Below are 15,531 nucleotides of genomic sequence, written 5' to 3'. Positions count from 1 at the left end.
ATTAACATATTTAATGGATGATAAGCATTGGGTTGATGAATAGGCTACAGAGTAGGCTATTTCCATAGCAGATAAATACAAAGTCATCACAAATATATCATTCATTTTGCAAAGATATATGGTGAAAGCTGTGGCATTTAATATAATTCTGAGAATACTGCGAATATACTGTAGGGGATTTTCACTAAACTCCGCTCGCTCGGTTCTGAAGCTTTCGGTTCAATACAACGCGATTAAACAGCAATGTGGCTTTTCAGATACACTGTTTTTGAATGCAGCGAAATCAGCCTCACGGTACTGAATGCAGCTAATTAACTTGCTATTTTTACTTGGTTACTCCCCAGTGTTATAGTCTACTTCTAAAAGTGGCAGGAAAAAAATATTAGATTTTCTCGTTTCATGACAGTGCAATATTATTGCCCGGTGTTATTACTTCCAGTTTTGGATAAAGAAAAAAACAAGTCTGGCTCAAGAGAGGCATTATGAGTAAATGGTTGCAAAAACACCTTACCACACGGAGACTGCGAGATGAGTCACTATCTTCTAAAGAAAGCCCAAGTAAATGTAACCACTGGGTTCTATGCCAGGACATACTTTCTACCCAGAATCCTAGGGGTTAAAAGCACCCTGAGGGAGTAATCCTCCCTCATTTACAATCACTCTCTGCCCTGCAGCTGCTGACTGCAGGGTTATTTCTCAGAGGCCCTGAGAATATATCCATAGAAGAAACTCAATAGAAACGGGATTTAAGATGGAGGGAGAAGAGAAGCCATCTCTCTTTGAACTTAATCTGCAAAGGCAACACAAACCGGCAATAAAGCAGAGTTTATGACACCCTCTGAGAACTGTTTCATTGGCTTTTCCATCGCACCCTGACATACAAAGACACCAGCCGCCTGAGTCAGCCGCACAGTTAATCGCCCATCTCTTCACAGCCAATATCAGCCCCCTCTGTCCCTCTTAACCCCGCTGACAAATTTAGACCTCAGAGGATGGCGGTAACCAATGTTCAGAGCAAATCCACAATGTGTGGGTGTGTACAGTGTGCTTTTGAACATGTGAGTAATGTATTAGCATGAAGAGATGGAAGTGAAGTGGCCGCAGGTCAAGAGTCTAGCATATGTTCGGTTGCCAAGAGAGAAACAAAAGAGGAAAAAAATCAACCTGCTCTCTACGAATTACCTTTTTTTTTTTAGAAAACGATCACATAAAGGTCAGGCACAGGAAAATGAGTCTGCTGCAGATATCATGAACATGAGAACTGAATGTAGCAAATATTAGAGAGGTAAATACTGTTTATTTTATAATACAGGTCTACGGTCACTGCTCAAAATGTAAGTTGTGATTTAACAGTTTATAGAATGTGTAAAGATTTAGCTTTTTTGTGCTGTAGACACTTAAATATTAATCCTCATTTAAATTATTTTTGCTATTATGCCAAAGCCAAAGCCATCTGTCAAAATCAGCAGTTTTCCTGACACATCGAGTCAGGTCCAAAGATGTGAGACCAACAGGGAAAATATTTATAGTTTGTATCTTTTTTTTTATACAAAATGTTACATCGCATATTCTCAGCATAGCATTTTGAATACATTTTACTGCATTAGATTGCAATTACAATTCTAGTTTTTAGTTTATTTCCAAAATCCCTGAATTTTAAGGCTTTTGGAAACAAACTGTGCAGGCTTCAAATACATAAATACATGGCAACCATGTTTTATTGAAATAAACGATGAAGCATAAACGGATCCTAATTTTTTTTTTAATAAATCCAATATTTTCTGCTCCCTCCATCATGGCAGTCTGAAAATACATCTCCATCCATCTCACTCTCAGATTTTCAATATCCGCAGTAAAACTTAAGATAAATCACTCTCCAAGCTAACTGTGTTTAACACTGTGATTCACAAAGACTGATCTGACAAGTACTGTGCAGGCAATACTAGGGTACAAATAAAAATATGTGTAATTTATGAACGGCCAAGACATAATCTTCAGACCGTTTCTCTGTAGCTTTGAGAAAAATTATTTGTGTTATCTATCTCGCTTGCCTCCTTTATAGAACAAATCGGTACATCTGGAAAGCTGTACAAATGGATTCAATACCCATGAGGAAAGCATAGCCTAACGAAAGACTTTCAAATTGCCTTGTTCTATCCGTCTGCGAAGGTAAATCATAAGTCTACATAATTAAAATAATGAAATGCTCAATTGACGCCCCTCAGGTGCCATTTGCTTGAAATTTCGTCTGATGGGGGCAGGAGACAATAGCTGAAGCAATCCTACACGGCGAGGAGTAATTAGCCATATTACAATTTGCAGTAATAGGCACCATAAAATTGAATCCCGAACACTCTCTATATTTCATGAGCCTGTATCTTTTTATAGTCTCTAGTGGGCCCAGGGCCATAGGAGGAGTGCATGATGTTTGACTGCTAAAAAAGGAGAGAATCTGAGTGCAGGAATGGAAGAAATGCAGCTTGAGAACAGGACCAAGCGGTAAAGGGGTGTGTAGGTGTATGTATGTGAGCATGTGTGAGTTTGCGTACACATATACGACTATGCAAACTTAGCATCTGTTCTGTCAGTGTTTTTCAGCAAACCCAGCACCCCCACTTTCACTCCTCCCACACTTTATTTTCTCTAAAAATCACATTCCAGGCATTTCAAGACAATTTTTCCTTCATGAAAGATGATTGCCTACAAGTCAACTTTACAAACCGTAATATTCTCCAAAGTGCAGATATGCTAGCTAGTTAATAAGCGAGTTTCACTTTGTCTGTCAGTGTACTGGTAGCTTAAAAGCAGTAATGTGCATTTGTTACAGTAAATTGCATGGTTAAGCAGTTAGTCATGCTTCATATGGACCATTATACCATGTGTCAAAAATAGCTATGCTGCAAGCGTCATATGATTGTGAACCATGGCATGCAGTGAGACAATGCGTTCTGACAGCATACCAGTCAATCTGTTTCCAATATTACCCTTTTTTCACACTTCTTGTTGTTTGGATATTCTTGGGTTTCTTTGTTAATGTTGTTTTGTACAGATCAACACTGTAAAAAAAGCCAGGATTTTATATTGCCAGTAGATTATATTGTATTCAGAGTTTTTACTGTAAGGCTATAAAAACAATAAAATATTATGCTGCATTGTGGGATAATACTGTGAAGAGTTTCGTTTGAAGTCACCATTATGATGACTAGTGTTCCCTCTGGCTGGGAAGTTGTATTTACTTTTAATTAATTGACTCCCAGCAGATGTGTTTCAGAACACTATTGGTTCCACTGTATTACATGGAGAAAATAAGCTCTGTTTATAGGCTAAATTGCAATCTACAATATAGGACTATTATGTTACAGAAACAGTATAATCATTTATAAATAATTAAGAGTTGCTGAGGTGTTTGCAATGCTATTGTTGTGTGGTGAGCTGAGTAGTTTTTCTAGTGTAACTTTTACTATGTGTTGTCAACCAGGAATGCAAATATATCAACACTTGACAAATGCAACTCAACCATGACGATTTTAGATTTTAAAAAACTCATCAACATTACAAAGAAAGTAATGTAAAGTGACAAAAATAGCAACATCAAAATAAACAAATAACCTATAGTCCTTTCATTTAGGACTGTCAAATATTGTGTCGTGCAGCACAAATTTTTATTTGGCGGCCTTAGCACACCTAAAAGTACATTTTACAAACAAAACACTGAAGTTTTTATGATAGATCTGTGATATATAAATAATAAAAGTCCTTGTCATGCATGATCATGCTCTTGTCAATGAAATTTGAATTGCCGTGTACTCTCATCTGGAGAACTTAGCTTTGTTTGTTAGCGTCTATTTTGATGATAGGTGGAAATACACACTGCAGGTGAAAAAGAAGTGCACTTCCATAATGTACTTACAGTGCTCTATTTTCACGCACTAATTTTTGTACTTAATATACTAAAAATTATTCTTTAGTACTTCTTAAGGTAATCTTCTAAGTGTAGGAAATGTGCTATTTTGGGACAGCATGAATATGAACATGCTTTCTCTGATTAAAAAATGTATTTAGTTACCACTTAATCCATCCGACACTAGTGGGTTCAAGTGTACTACAAGTGGTAACTAAATATATTTTTCAATACAGATTATTATTGCAATACTGTACTGTATTTGCCAAAAGTGAAGGTAGATAACTGCTATCAAGGAATATACCCTCTAAATTCACACCGTACATTTTCTAGATAGCAACTTATCACACAAGCCTAAGTATGAACTTCGGCTGTATATGAAGATGAATGTGCAGGAGAAAGGGCAGGATCCCAAAGGCTGGTATGTAGTGGGAGGAGATCACATTAGATTGTGTGTGTTGTTTATTCCACTGCATTATCAGATTATTTTATCCAGCAAACATATGCACCACAGGGGATGAAACGATTGGACGCACTAGTTTGCACTATATCGCAGTGACTATGATGAAGGGGAGAGGATTTACAGTTTCTCTCCCCAAATGTTCTCTCTTTCTCTCTCGCTCTCTTCCACTGGATCAAGGTGCACCAGAACTGTCAGCAAATCCACAATGAATTCCATACAGCACTCATCTTTTGAGTGAACTCATCCATAATTCAGCCTCGACGTCAACACACACAACTTCACTCAAAGAAGTTTTTCGTCCACATTTACCTTGTGTCTGTTAGCACAGATGATATACACACGGGAGAAAGGAAAACTCTCGGACTGAAATGTGTCTCTGAGGGAGTGATGGGTGATGTGAAATACTGGAATGATTATATAGGACATGTTTTATGGTTAAAGGACCCCATGAAACTGGAGTTTTCAAAGTCTTTTGAAATTAAGTCTTTGTCTTCCATGTTGCATATTTCTCGTTTCCAACCTTCTGCCCTTGAGATGGAAATACTAATGAATATCTCTCTCCAGGACTTGCTTGCAGCTAAACACAAAGATAAACTGGATTACGGTAATATAGTGATGGTGATGAAACTGTCAAGCTAGGATTTTTCCTGAGCCTTTTAGAGGACAGTAAATTTCACTAATAATTTATAATCAAGCCCAATGGAATTTTATTTTATGAGAAGGTATATTGTTTGATGTCCTCAAGCACCTGCTATTAGCTGCATCTATTAAATGGTGTTGTTGACCTCCGATGAGCTGGAAGGTGAGCCAGTAAAGTATCATGTGCTCAAATGCTGTTGAGTGTTGAGCTACAGTAAATTGTGCACTACGCTTGCATATTTAACTGAGTAAAAAAAAAAAAAAATTGTTGATTTATAAACTCATATAAACTCAAGACGGGGGGGGGGGGGGGGGCGCTTGAATTTACACAATACCCTTTTCAACTAAAACAGTGTATTGGGTGCCTAAAAAAACTCAAACTTGAAAACGGGTGAAAATGATACCGTTAACGTCTCTGAGTAAAATATAAAAATGTGAGTTTGTGAAAACTGCAACATCATGCACATGCGTGTTACGTGTTTGCATAGTGCGTAGTCTTTGGAATTCGACATTGCCAGCTACTGGCTTGGCTAGCTACAGTGTTTCAAGTCGTTTTCACAATACATGTGAACGGGGATCGTTTTGACAACGTTGCCGTATGCAGATAAAAAATGAAAAAAATAAATCAGTTTTTAGCACATCGTTGCCATGTAAATGTACCCTAAATGTAAATGTACCCTAATACAGTAAACAAAAATGACATTAAAATTGAACACTGAAATGTATTAAATAATACAAAATAGGGTCCCACTTTATATTAGGTGGCCTTAACTACTATGTACTTACATTTAAATTAATAATTTGGTACAATGCACTTATTGTGTGCATACATGTTCTTACATTGTACTTATATTTTTAAAAATGCCTATATGTAGTTACATCTGTAATTAATTTCTGTAATTACATTTATAATTACACTTTTAACCCATCCCTTACACCTTAACCCACCCTTAAACATACCCATACCACCAAACCTGTCCCTAACCTTACCCGTATCCCACCTCAATAGCAGCAATAGTGTGTTGCAATACAATATGAGCACAATAAGTACATTGTACTTATTTTTTTATTTAAGTACATAGTAGTTAAGGCCACCTAATATAAAGTGTGACCCAAAATAGTGCTCATTTTAATGTTGTTAAAGACTTTGAAAGCATCTAGTTTTATGCTCTCAGCAGCCAATACTTCATATACTTTGTTAGTGGAAGTTTGAGGATGAAGGTATATCACATAGTCTGCTCATGTTGGCATCTGCCTAATTTGTGACACAAGGGTTTGAGTCAATGGACACAGATTTTGACAGTAAAATAATTACTGTGTTTATGTTCATCAATTATAAAACAACTTCAGCTAAAGCAGCTCTACAGACTAGTGCCATTATTCTGCTCAATTCAGATTCATTGTTTATTCAGTTCTGTTCAATAAGTGTCAGTGTTGCGGTTCATCAATAATAAAACAACTTCAAAAGCATTCTGTAAAAATAAAGCCCAATATACTGTTTTGATTTATCACAGGCTCTTGTATTTGAATTACGCATTGCATTGCATGTTGTGTTTTAGGGTTAAACTTTAGGGTATTAACTGGTAATGACCTGACTAGTATAGTGTCAGATCAGTAATATTCAGTTTTTAAGGTTTTGGAAGCATTCCTCTTCCCTTTTTAATGCTCATAAATTTATTTTGCTACACTAACTATGCATGATTACATTCTTTATAGCATTTTATTAATGGAATTAGAAAAGATCTGCAACCCATATTTGGCACTCCTCCAGTTGAGATCCAGTGAATAATACATTTGCAACATTAATTATCATGAACAATCAGACATCATAGGGGATGGCAGATTCACATAACTACAGTAAATATGAGCTTATATATTATTTAAGTACACTGCATCAGTTAGCAATTTGATTAGACCAATTTGAAAGAACTTTTTGTTCTTTTGTTTGCAGCCACAGAAGTTGAGCTCCAGAAGTCCTTCAGTTTAACACAACTGATGACGGTAACAAATGACAGGCCTCTCCTGGACAAGCAGTCCATCTGTCTGTGTCAGAATAATTGAATTCCGTAAATATAATCTGAGCTCTGTTATGATAAATTTTGAATGATTCCTATCTCTGCAGTCTGTTTTTTGGAGGGTATGACATATGATTCAGACAGATATAAAGATATGGACCAGCTTTGTGGCAAAAATAGGCCAGTAATCCTTCACAGTCCAAGTACACTGCTCCATTGGTTCATAATGATTACCAGATTGAGAATGGGGTCAATTTTTCTTAAAACTTCTGTGTTTGTTTATATCTGAGGTGATCTGCTATTGGACATACAGTTAGTTCTCCAAATTTGATTGGCCGAGAGACATTTCAAGAGTGCTGATATGATATAGGCTAAAGTATGATATAGGTAACAGTTCTCTGAAGAGAGTATGCTTGTGTACCAAAGCTGCTTATAAGCATATTCAGTTAAATATATCAAGCTGAAGGCAGTAACAGAGAGAAGAAACTATGATGATGTTTGTTTTGATCTATGGCTAATTAGATAATTTGAATATCTGTCCATTTTCAGACAGATTCTGCTGAATATTTATACTCCATCTGCTTTAGGCTTCATTTCATTAGTCATAGCTTCCAGCATCAAATATAGCTATTCTCTGATCCATTTTCTCAAAGCACGATAAACTTTAATGCTAATTGTGAACCTGAACTATAATTAAGTTTACAGGCTGATCAAATGAGTTTGTAGCCCTGCTATAAAAATTACTTTAAATCAGTTCGTTTTTCTGTGCAGTAATCATAATATCCTGTGTATCTGATCATCCTTCAAAAGAACTTTGTTTAAAAGCCAGCCATTAATTAGGGTTTACTCTAGGCTGGCTCAAAGCAAGTCCCTACACTGATAATCCCATCTGATGTAGCTGAGCTAGATATCTCAATGATTGAGAAGCCCATAGCTTTTGTACATGGGAACACAATCGACCAGACTACCAGAGCTTCAATACAGTTAGTTTGTGAGGACAGACTGACAACAAAGGCACAATTGATGTTCTGTGGATCTTCTGAGGCAGTGGTGTTTAATTAGCCTATGTTGAAAGGCAAGAAAGAGCATGCTTTACTTGGAGGATATTTTCGCAAAAATCTCAAGTGATCTAGATTTCTATTCACTCAACTTTTCCTTTTAGCATTGAATGCATGTCATGTTAAGATCAGTCTATTACATTCGTTTTCATTGTTTCTTTCAGCATGTGATTCATGAGTGTCATCTAAAACTGATCTCTGATGTAAGCCGTAAACTCAACATGTGATCAGTTCCCAATGGAGCTTCATTGGCTTAGGGCTCATCCAGCCACATCACAGCTTCTTGGTTTTTCTCCCCCCAAACCCAGTTAAAACCAGATGCACATCATGTGAACTAAATCCCCCAATACGCCAGTGCGCACAGTTATGTGTTCCATTCTCACAGACAAGTGTTTCCCAGAGCATATGCCATTTTAGGAGCACGGGAGCATATGGCACATTTAATTAGTCCAAGCTCATTTAATTTACCGACACACCTTGTTCTGTGGGACCCAGTTTATTGTGCTCTGGTCCTTTTGTGCTCGATAACAGAGGGCTTCACTGGGGTTTCCAGACTAGTGAACCTGCTTTATCCTCACCATATTGCATTAATTTGACCCACCTGAGCTATCTGTTATCTGTTCCCGCTCAGTTTGTGATCTCAGTGTCTGTTTAGGTGACACTAGGGCGATGTTTGACTGGTCCAGTTTAACCCCTGTTGCACCATATGAGTAGTTGTAACCTATACTTTGTGTCATTTTTGATGATTTATGACCAAATTTATGACCCCTGTCAGCGTTGATCGACAGGTTATCATATGTCAGATGTGTACCAGGGTGGATTTTAGGCCCCCTGATTTATAGCTATGTGACCCTCGCTGTCACCTTGACTGTCACGTCACAGGGTCCTGTCACCCCTGACTGACATGGCAGTAAGGTGTGTAAATCAAAAATCAAAACAGATGTTAGATTTGACTTTTGATGGATTTACGAGTGGATTTATGATGTTTTTTTATCTCTCACCAGTGGCATGGGGTTTTTAATGGTGTTCCTTCCTGAGTTGTAGCTAGCTTCCAGTCTGGATGTGTTAGGCTGAGCAAAGGGTCTTTGTCACATTATGTTTGTTTGATCTGTAATGGTATATGTTAATGCCTAGACAGAGTTCTTCTTGATTGTGGAAAAATAGCTGAGCAAAGGGGTGCATATTGACACCTTAACAGGATCAATGTTTGTTTGATCTGTATGTTATATGTTAATGCCTAGTCACCAATTTGTTCCTACCTACCCGACTACATCCACCTCTGAAAAAAGGTGCTATGTCCGGGCATGTTTTTCTTTATCATCTCTGTGTGTGTAGGATCAGAACAGCCTAATCTGTAGGTTGAATAGATAAATTTATGAGAAGCAATCTTAAGTTAAAAATTATTCAAACCAAGAACTGACAGCGGATATCCTCTATGTGCTTGTGTTAATGGCTTTACAGCAGTGCAACTTTGTGTTCTAAAGTAAATAGATGGGCATGTAACAGAGAAACAGTACTTTGTAGAAACTTTGTAGACAGACCAGAAACAGCTCTACAGTACATCACAATTTCCGTTTAAATAATCTCTTGTAGAAGGACTTTCCTTTTATTATCTTATAATGATTTCCTGCAAACACTCGCAACGTGATTGACCAGATTCTGAGAATAGCCTTCATCTAAAAAAAAAAAAAAAAACAATGAAAAAGTATAGAGTGGTATCAGCTAGTGCGGTAGGCCATCAAAATCAACATTAAAACTTTAAGAGAGGATTTCAGTATTTGTCATACTGATACATATTTCTGTTGTGCAAACATATTTCCTGTATAAACGACTATGTCTATAACCTTTTCAAAGGGAATGAAGTATAATGTTATGGTTCTTAATTGTGGTCACATTACCTACACTTTAATCTCAAGCGGAAATGTTGAAGGAAACGAGTACGACAAATAAAATGTGCACATCGTCATCAGCTATCTGAACAAGAGCTCTAGATGTAGTGGCGTAAGAAAAAAAGTAATTTAAAACAACATTTACAAAAATATACCCAGAAGATCGTGAGTGGGTTTCCTGTATTCATATGATCATTTTTCATAGTGACTTGAACTCTTGAGTTACATAGGGAGCACAAAAAATTCCTTGATATTTTGTCTGTAGCCTTTTCAAGACTGTGTACAACCTTAAACTTTACTGAATGTGTAGCTTTGAGCACAATGGTTACATATGTTTCAGCTGTAAGTGTAAAACAGCACGCCTTAATTTTCGTGTCGATACTTAATGGGGGTCTCACATCAAACAGATGGATAATTGTCCTAAAAAAGAAATAACAACTTTGTCAAACACTCTCAATAAATTTTTCTTAATTTTCATTTATTTATATTAGGATGACAGCTCACAAAGAGGTGTCTTCACTTAAAACATACACAGTCCGACAAACAAAATGTGAGCCGCGTCATCCATAATCCTGATGGTCTGACTTAGTAAAATGTCAGTCACAATAGATCAAGAGGATGATTTCTGTATCCTGTATGCATTATAGCAATTTTTCTTAAACGATTTATACACTTTTTGATTTTTAGTCAATTCTTTTTGTGCAAAGATAGTTCCTATGTAAAGATTATGTTTGAATTCTTTCTATAACCTTTACAAAAGCATGGGACATCACAGTTCTCAAAATATGTTTGCATTACATCAAATAAATATGACAAGTGAAGAAACAAGATGTTTAGCACATGCACACATTGTAGATGCTTATGTACACCAGAGATGTTGTTTTATTTGAGTCAAAGAAGATGGCGATAGTGACTGATGACATTCTTTAATGCTTAATGTCGTTGTGTTGAAAAAAGATTCTGTGGACAATCACCTCAAGGGAAATAATTTGAAATGGAGGTTTGTCAAAATAATAAAAAGTTCAGTCAAGTGTTCAATAATTTTCTTAAATGAATAAGTATGAGCTCGTCATGCTCTCTTTCCCACGCAAGGATTAGCATGAACTTGCAGAGGAGTCTTAAAACAAATACGGCCAAACAAAAGAAATGTGTAATCTGCTATCTGAACAAGACGACTAAATCCAGTGGAGTAATAAAAAATATAGTTTACAAATCCACGTTTAATAAACTTTCACAATTGTTTTTGAAACAGATTTTCTGAATTATAAACATTTTCTTGTCTTGCTATACTCTCTTTCTTAGTGATTTTGTCTCTTGAATGTACGAAAGGTTATAAATGAAATTTATCTCTTTACAAGAGTGTGGACATTTTAACATGCTCAAACTTAAATGAATGTGCAGCTTTCAGTGCAATAGTTTTAAGGGTAAAATGGCAAGACTTAATTTTCGTGTTGATTCTTCATGTGTTCGCACATCGTGGACAGACACAAAGTTGCACTAAAATAAATATATCAAAGAGAAAACAAAGAGAAAAGATTGTTACTTAATTTCTTGCCTAAAAGAAATTGTCTTTGCCTAAAAACATACACAGTCCAACAAACAAATTGTGAACGGCCATATGAAATCTTGATCATATGACTAAAACTGGTGTAACATGGTGTAAGAAAAATGTAATTTACCAAAGATTGTGATTCTTAGATGCGACACACCCCTAACAAAATCTGTTGGCATGCAAAAATACTCATAAATGTTTTAGCACAGCTATTTACATACATAGTATGAGAACTGTAGATTGTATCACTTGCCGTAGAAAATTCATTACCAGTTTATTAGGGCCAAAAAGAAATGATGATAATAGTTGAAACATCCTTATACATCTCATGTTGAAAACACAGATGCTGGCGCTTTAATCTTTTCGTAAAACATTTCAAATGATATGACCCCTACAAAAGAGTCAAATAGTCAAAATGTGCATGTTTTGTGTTCTAGGTGAGAAATATACACCAATAAAGGTTTCACGAACATTAGAAAACAACATGCATTCCCTCTGGCTGTTAAACACCACGGGCAAATAATAACTCATTTGAAACGTATGTCAAATGAGAAAAGTTCAGTCATACTGAAGTAAAAAATTGTGTTTGTCACAAACACATCCAAATAGTTTTCTACTCATGTGAAAAAAGCACATGGGTGCATTAGCATCAGGCTATTTTAAAGAAATTAAAGAATAAAACTAAAGTTTCATTTAAAGCCAATAGACAGCATGATTTGCTTTAGTGACACACGATGTGTTTAAAACTTTTGAAACATGTTTAAAACTGTAGGTGTAATTATTTTACTGAGAAGTTTTAAGTGAAATGTATATTTGTTATTTTACAGTACACATATATCTACAGGCTAGATTAAAATGAAAACATTTCTTAAATAACAACAAAAAAGTAAACAACATATACAATTTTGCTCATATTTAAAATTTAGCTTACTCAGATTTGTGTGTGTGTGTGGCTCAGGTATACCCTACGTTATGGGGGATTAAAAATGACAATATACCAAAATTCTTGTCCTTGCGGGGACATTTTTTATTTTTTTTTGTCCCCATGAGGGAAACAAGCTTATAAATGATACAGAGTGTAGTTTTCTGAAAATCTTAAAACGCACAAAGTTTTCTGTAAGGGGCAGATTTATGTGTAAGGTTGGTGTAGGGTGATGGAAAATACAGTTTGTACAGTATAAAAACCATTATGTGTGTGTTTGTGTGTGTGTGTGTGAGAGAGAGAGAGAGAGAGAGAGAGAGAGAGAGAGCCCAAATAATCAGCCAAAGTGTTGATTATTTGTCTAAAGCAGGGATTATTTAAAATGTTTATTTGTTTGTCTTGTCATATCCTGTAATGTACTTTGATTTCTTTTAAAGGATATTGTTCAGCACAATGGTCAACCATTGTTGATTTATTGTGCTTTATAAATAAATTGAACTGAATTAAAGCATGATTCTGTGCACATCTATATGAGGTGGATGCTGTAAAGCCATTAACACAAGCACATAGAGGATATCCGCTGTCAGTTCTTGGTTTGAATAATTTTTAATTTAAGATTGCTTCTCATAAGTGTATCTATTCAACCTACAGATTAGGCTGTTCTGATCCTACACACATAGAGATGATAAAGAAAAACATGCCCGGACATAGCACCTTTTTTCAGAGGTGGATGTAGTCGGGTAGGTAGGAACAAATTGGTGACTAGGCATTAACATATAACATACAGATCAAACAAACATTGATCCTGTTAAGGTGTCAATATGCACCCCTTTGCTCAGCTATTTTTCCACAATCAAGAAGAACTCTGTCTAGGCATTAACATATACCATTACAGATCAAACAAACATAATGTGACAAAGACCCTTTGCTCAGCCTAACACATCCAGACTGGAAGCTAGCTACAACTCAGGAAGGAACACCATTAAAAACCCCATGCCACTGGTGAGAGATAAAAAACATCATAAATCCACTCGTAAATCCATCAAAAGTCAAATCTAACATCTGTTTTGATTTTTGATTTACACACCTTACTGCCATGTCAGTCAGGGGTGACAGGACCCTGTGACGTGACAGTCAAGGTGACAGCGAGGGTCACATAGCTATAAATCAGGGGGCCTAAAATCCACCCTGGTACACATCTGACATATGATAACCTGTCGATCAACGCTGACATGGGGTCATAAATCAGGTCATAAATCATCAAAAATGACACAAAGTATAGGTTAAAACATCTTTTTATGGCCATTCACAACGTTTTGACTGAAATGTTTTTCAAGCAACACAAAAATCACAAATATTTTAGTATATTACAGTTGATGTTTTACCAGTGCCTGAATTCTTTTGAAAGACCCTTAAAAGTGTGCAATAGACAGACTTTTTTCTGCCTTTAGGATATTTTTCTGCCGTTAGGAAAGGACTGTTTCTGTGATGCCATCAGCCAGTCAGCGCTATCATTACATCATTTTCCTGCAGCTCTGGAGAAATTCAACACAGGGCAATTTTTAGATTAGGGATGCACAGTATATTGATACTATAGTTTTTAATATATATATATATATATATATATATATATTGCTATTGGCCGATATTGAATATGACATTTTGAAAATGGCCGATGTAAAGATCATAAAATAAAATCAATTATTTTAATTACTGAAAAATAATTTTCAATGAGTTTGCTTCTTAACATTATAATGTACAATATATAATAATGGATATTAATTTTTAGATATTCTAATTACGTTTATATAATATAACATTGAACAGTATTATTAAATTATTAGCATTATTAACTGAGTGTTAGATAAAAGCAAATGTAATCTAAATGAAAAAAATAGTGCAAATGAGCATGCATAATAAACTATTTTTTATAAAGCTTTGGATATATAGTGTGTGTATATTTATCAGAATCTATGCATTTTGCACTTTACCCTATTGTTCTTTATAAAAATTATTATTTAAGAAAGTTTTGATTAATGTCCTAATGCGTGCACTTGCATTGAAGTCAGGTATTTTAATTACTTCAAAATAATTAACATCATTACAATGAATTAGCTTCACAACATTATAGTGTTCAATATAATAAAATGGATGTTAATTTTAAGATTTCTAGATTCTAATAAATAATAAATTTATGCATTAATAAATATTAATTTTAGAAAGGCAATCTAAACGTAAAAATAGAGGAAATGAGCATGCATAATAAATAAATAATAGGCATAATAAATAAATAATAAATATCCAATATTTGATATATATCTATTCACTAACCAGTAAAAAAAAATAAAAACATTTGTGATTGTATTTGTCAGAATTTAAATGTGTATTAAATATCACTCCATTCTTTTTAATTGTTATATTGTTATAGAGATGTTACTTTTTTGGATAATTAAAGAAATATCAATCCAATACTCTCTTAAATCTGAGCCTAGCATTCGTACTTTAATCTTCAACTGAAAACAAATACAAACACATCTATTATCCTTCCATATTACCTGATAGTGCCATGAGATGGACATGCTATCTGCTTTTATAGAGAGCATCTTTGTCCAGTAGCTCACTAGCAAGTGACTAATGGAACTAAATGGCTCAAGGGAAGTTTATTGGCTTATCTGAGGACATACATGACTGAATCCAAGTGTATATAAAAGGGGTCTTAAAAACTGTGCCAGTTATCTGTAATGGGAAAGATTAAATGCTCCTGCCCCATTCTGACAATGTGATTTAGGCAAAAATCTATGGAAAGATATGGTATCCGAAACAAAACACAACTCTCTAAGACTTTCCTCCCAAGCTTTTATGTAATCAACTTGATGACATGATTCAGTTTTATCACTCTTAAAAGCCCTATTTTGTACCCCTTTTAACCTTTTTGTGAGACTGGGACATGTGTCATAGTCTTCTGTTGTTGCTCTGTTCCCTTGTGGGTATGACAACTATCTATCATTATCTAGTCACTTCTACCCAAAAAGAGACTGATGATTTGCGTATGAAAGCATAGTGGCCATTAAATATACAGAAGTTGAATGTGA

Source organism: Barbus barbus, assembly GCF_936440315.1.
Source record: "Barbus barbus genome assembly, chromosome: 23".
NCBI lineage: Eukaryota > Metazoa > Chordata > Actinopteri > Cypriniformes > Cyprinidae > Barbus > Barbus barbus.
Note: the sequence above shows the minus strand (reverse complement) of the source record.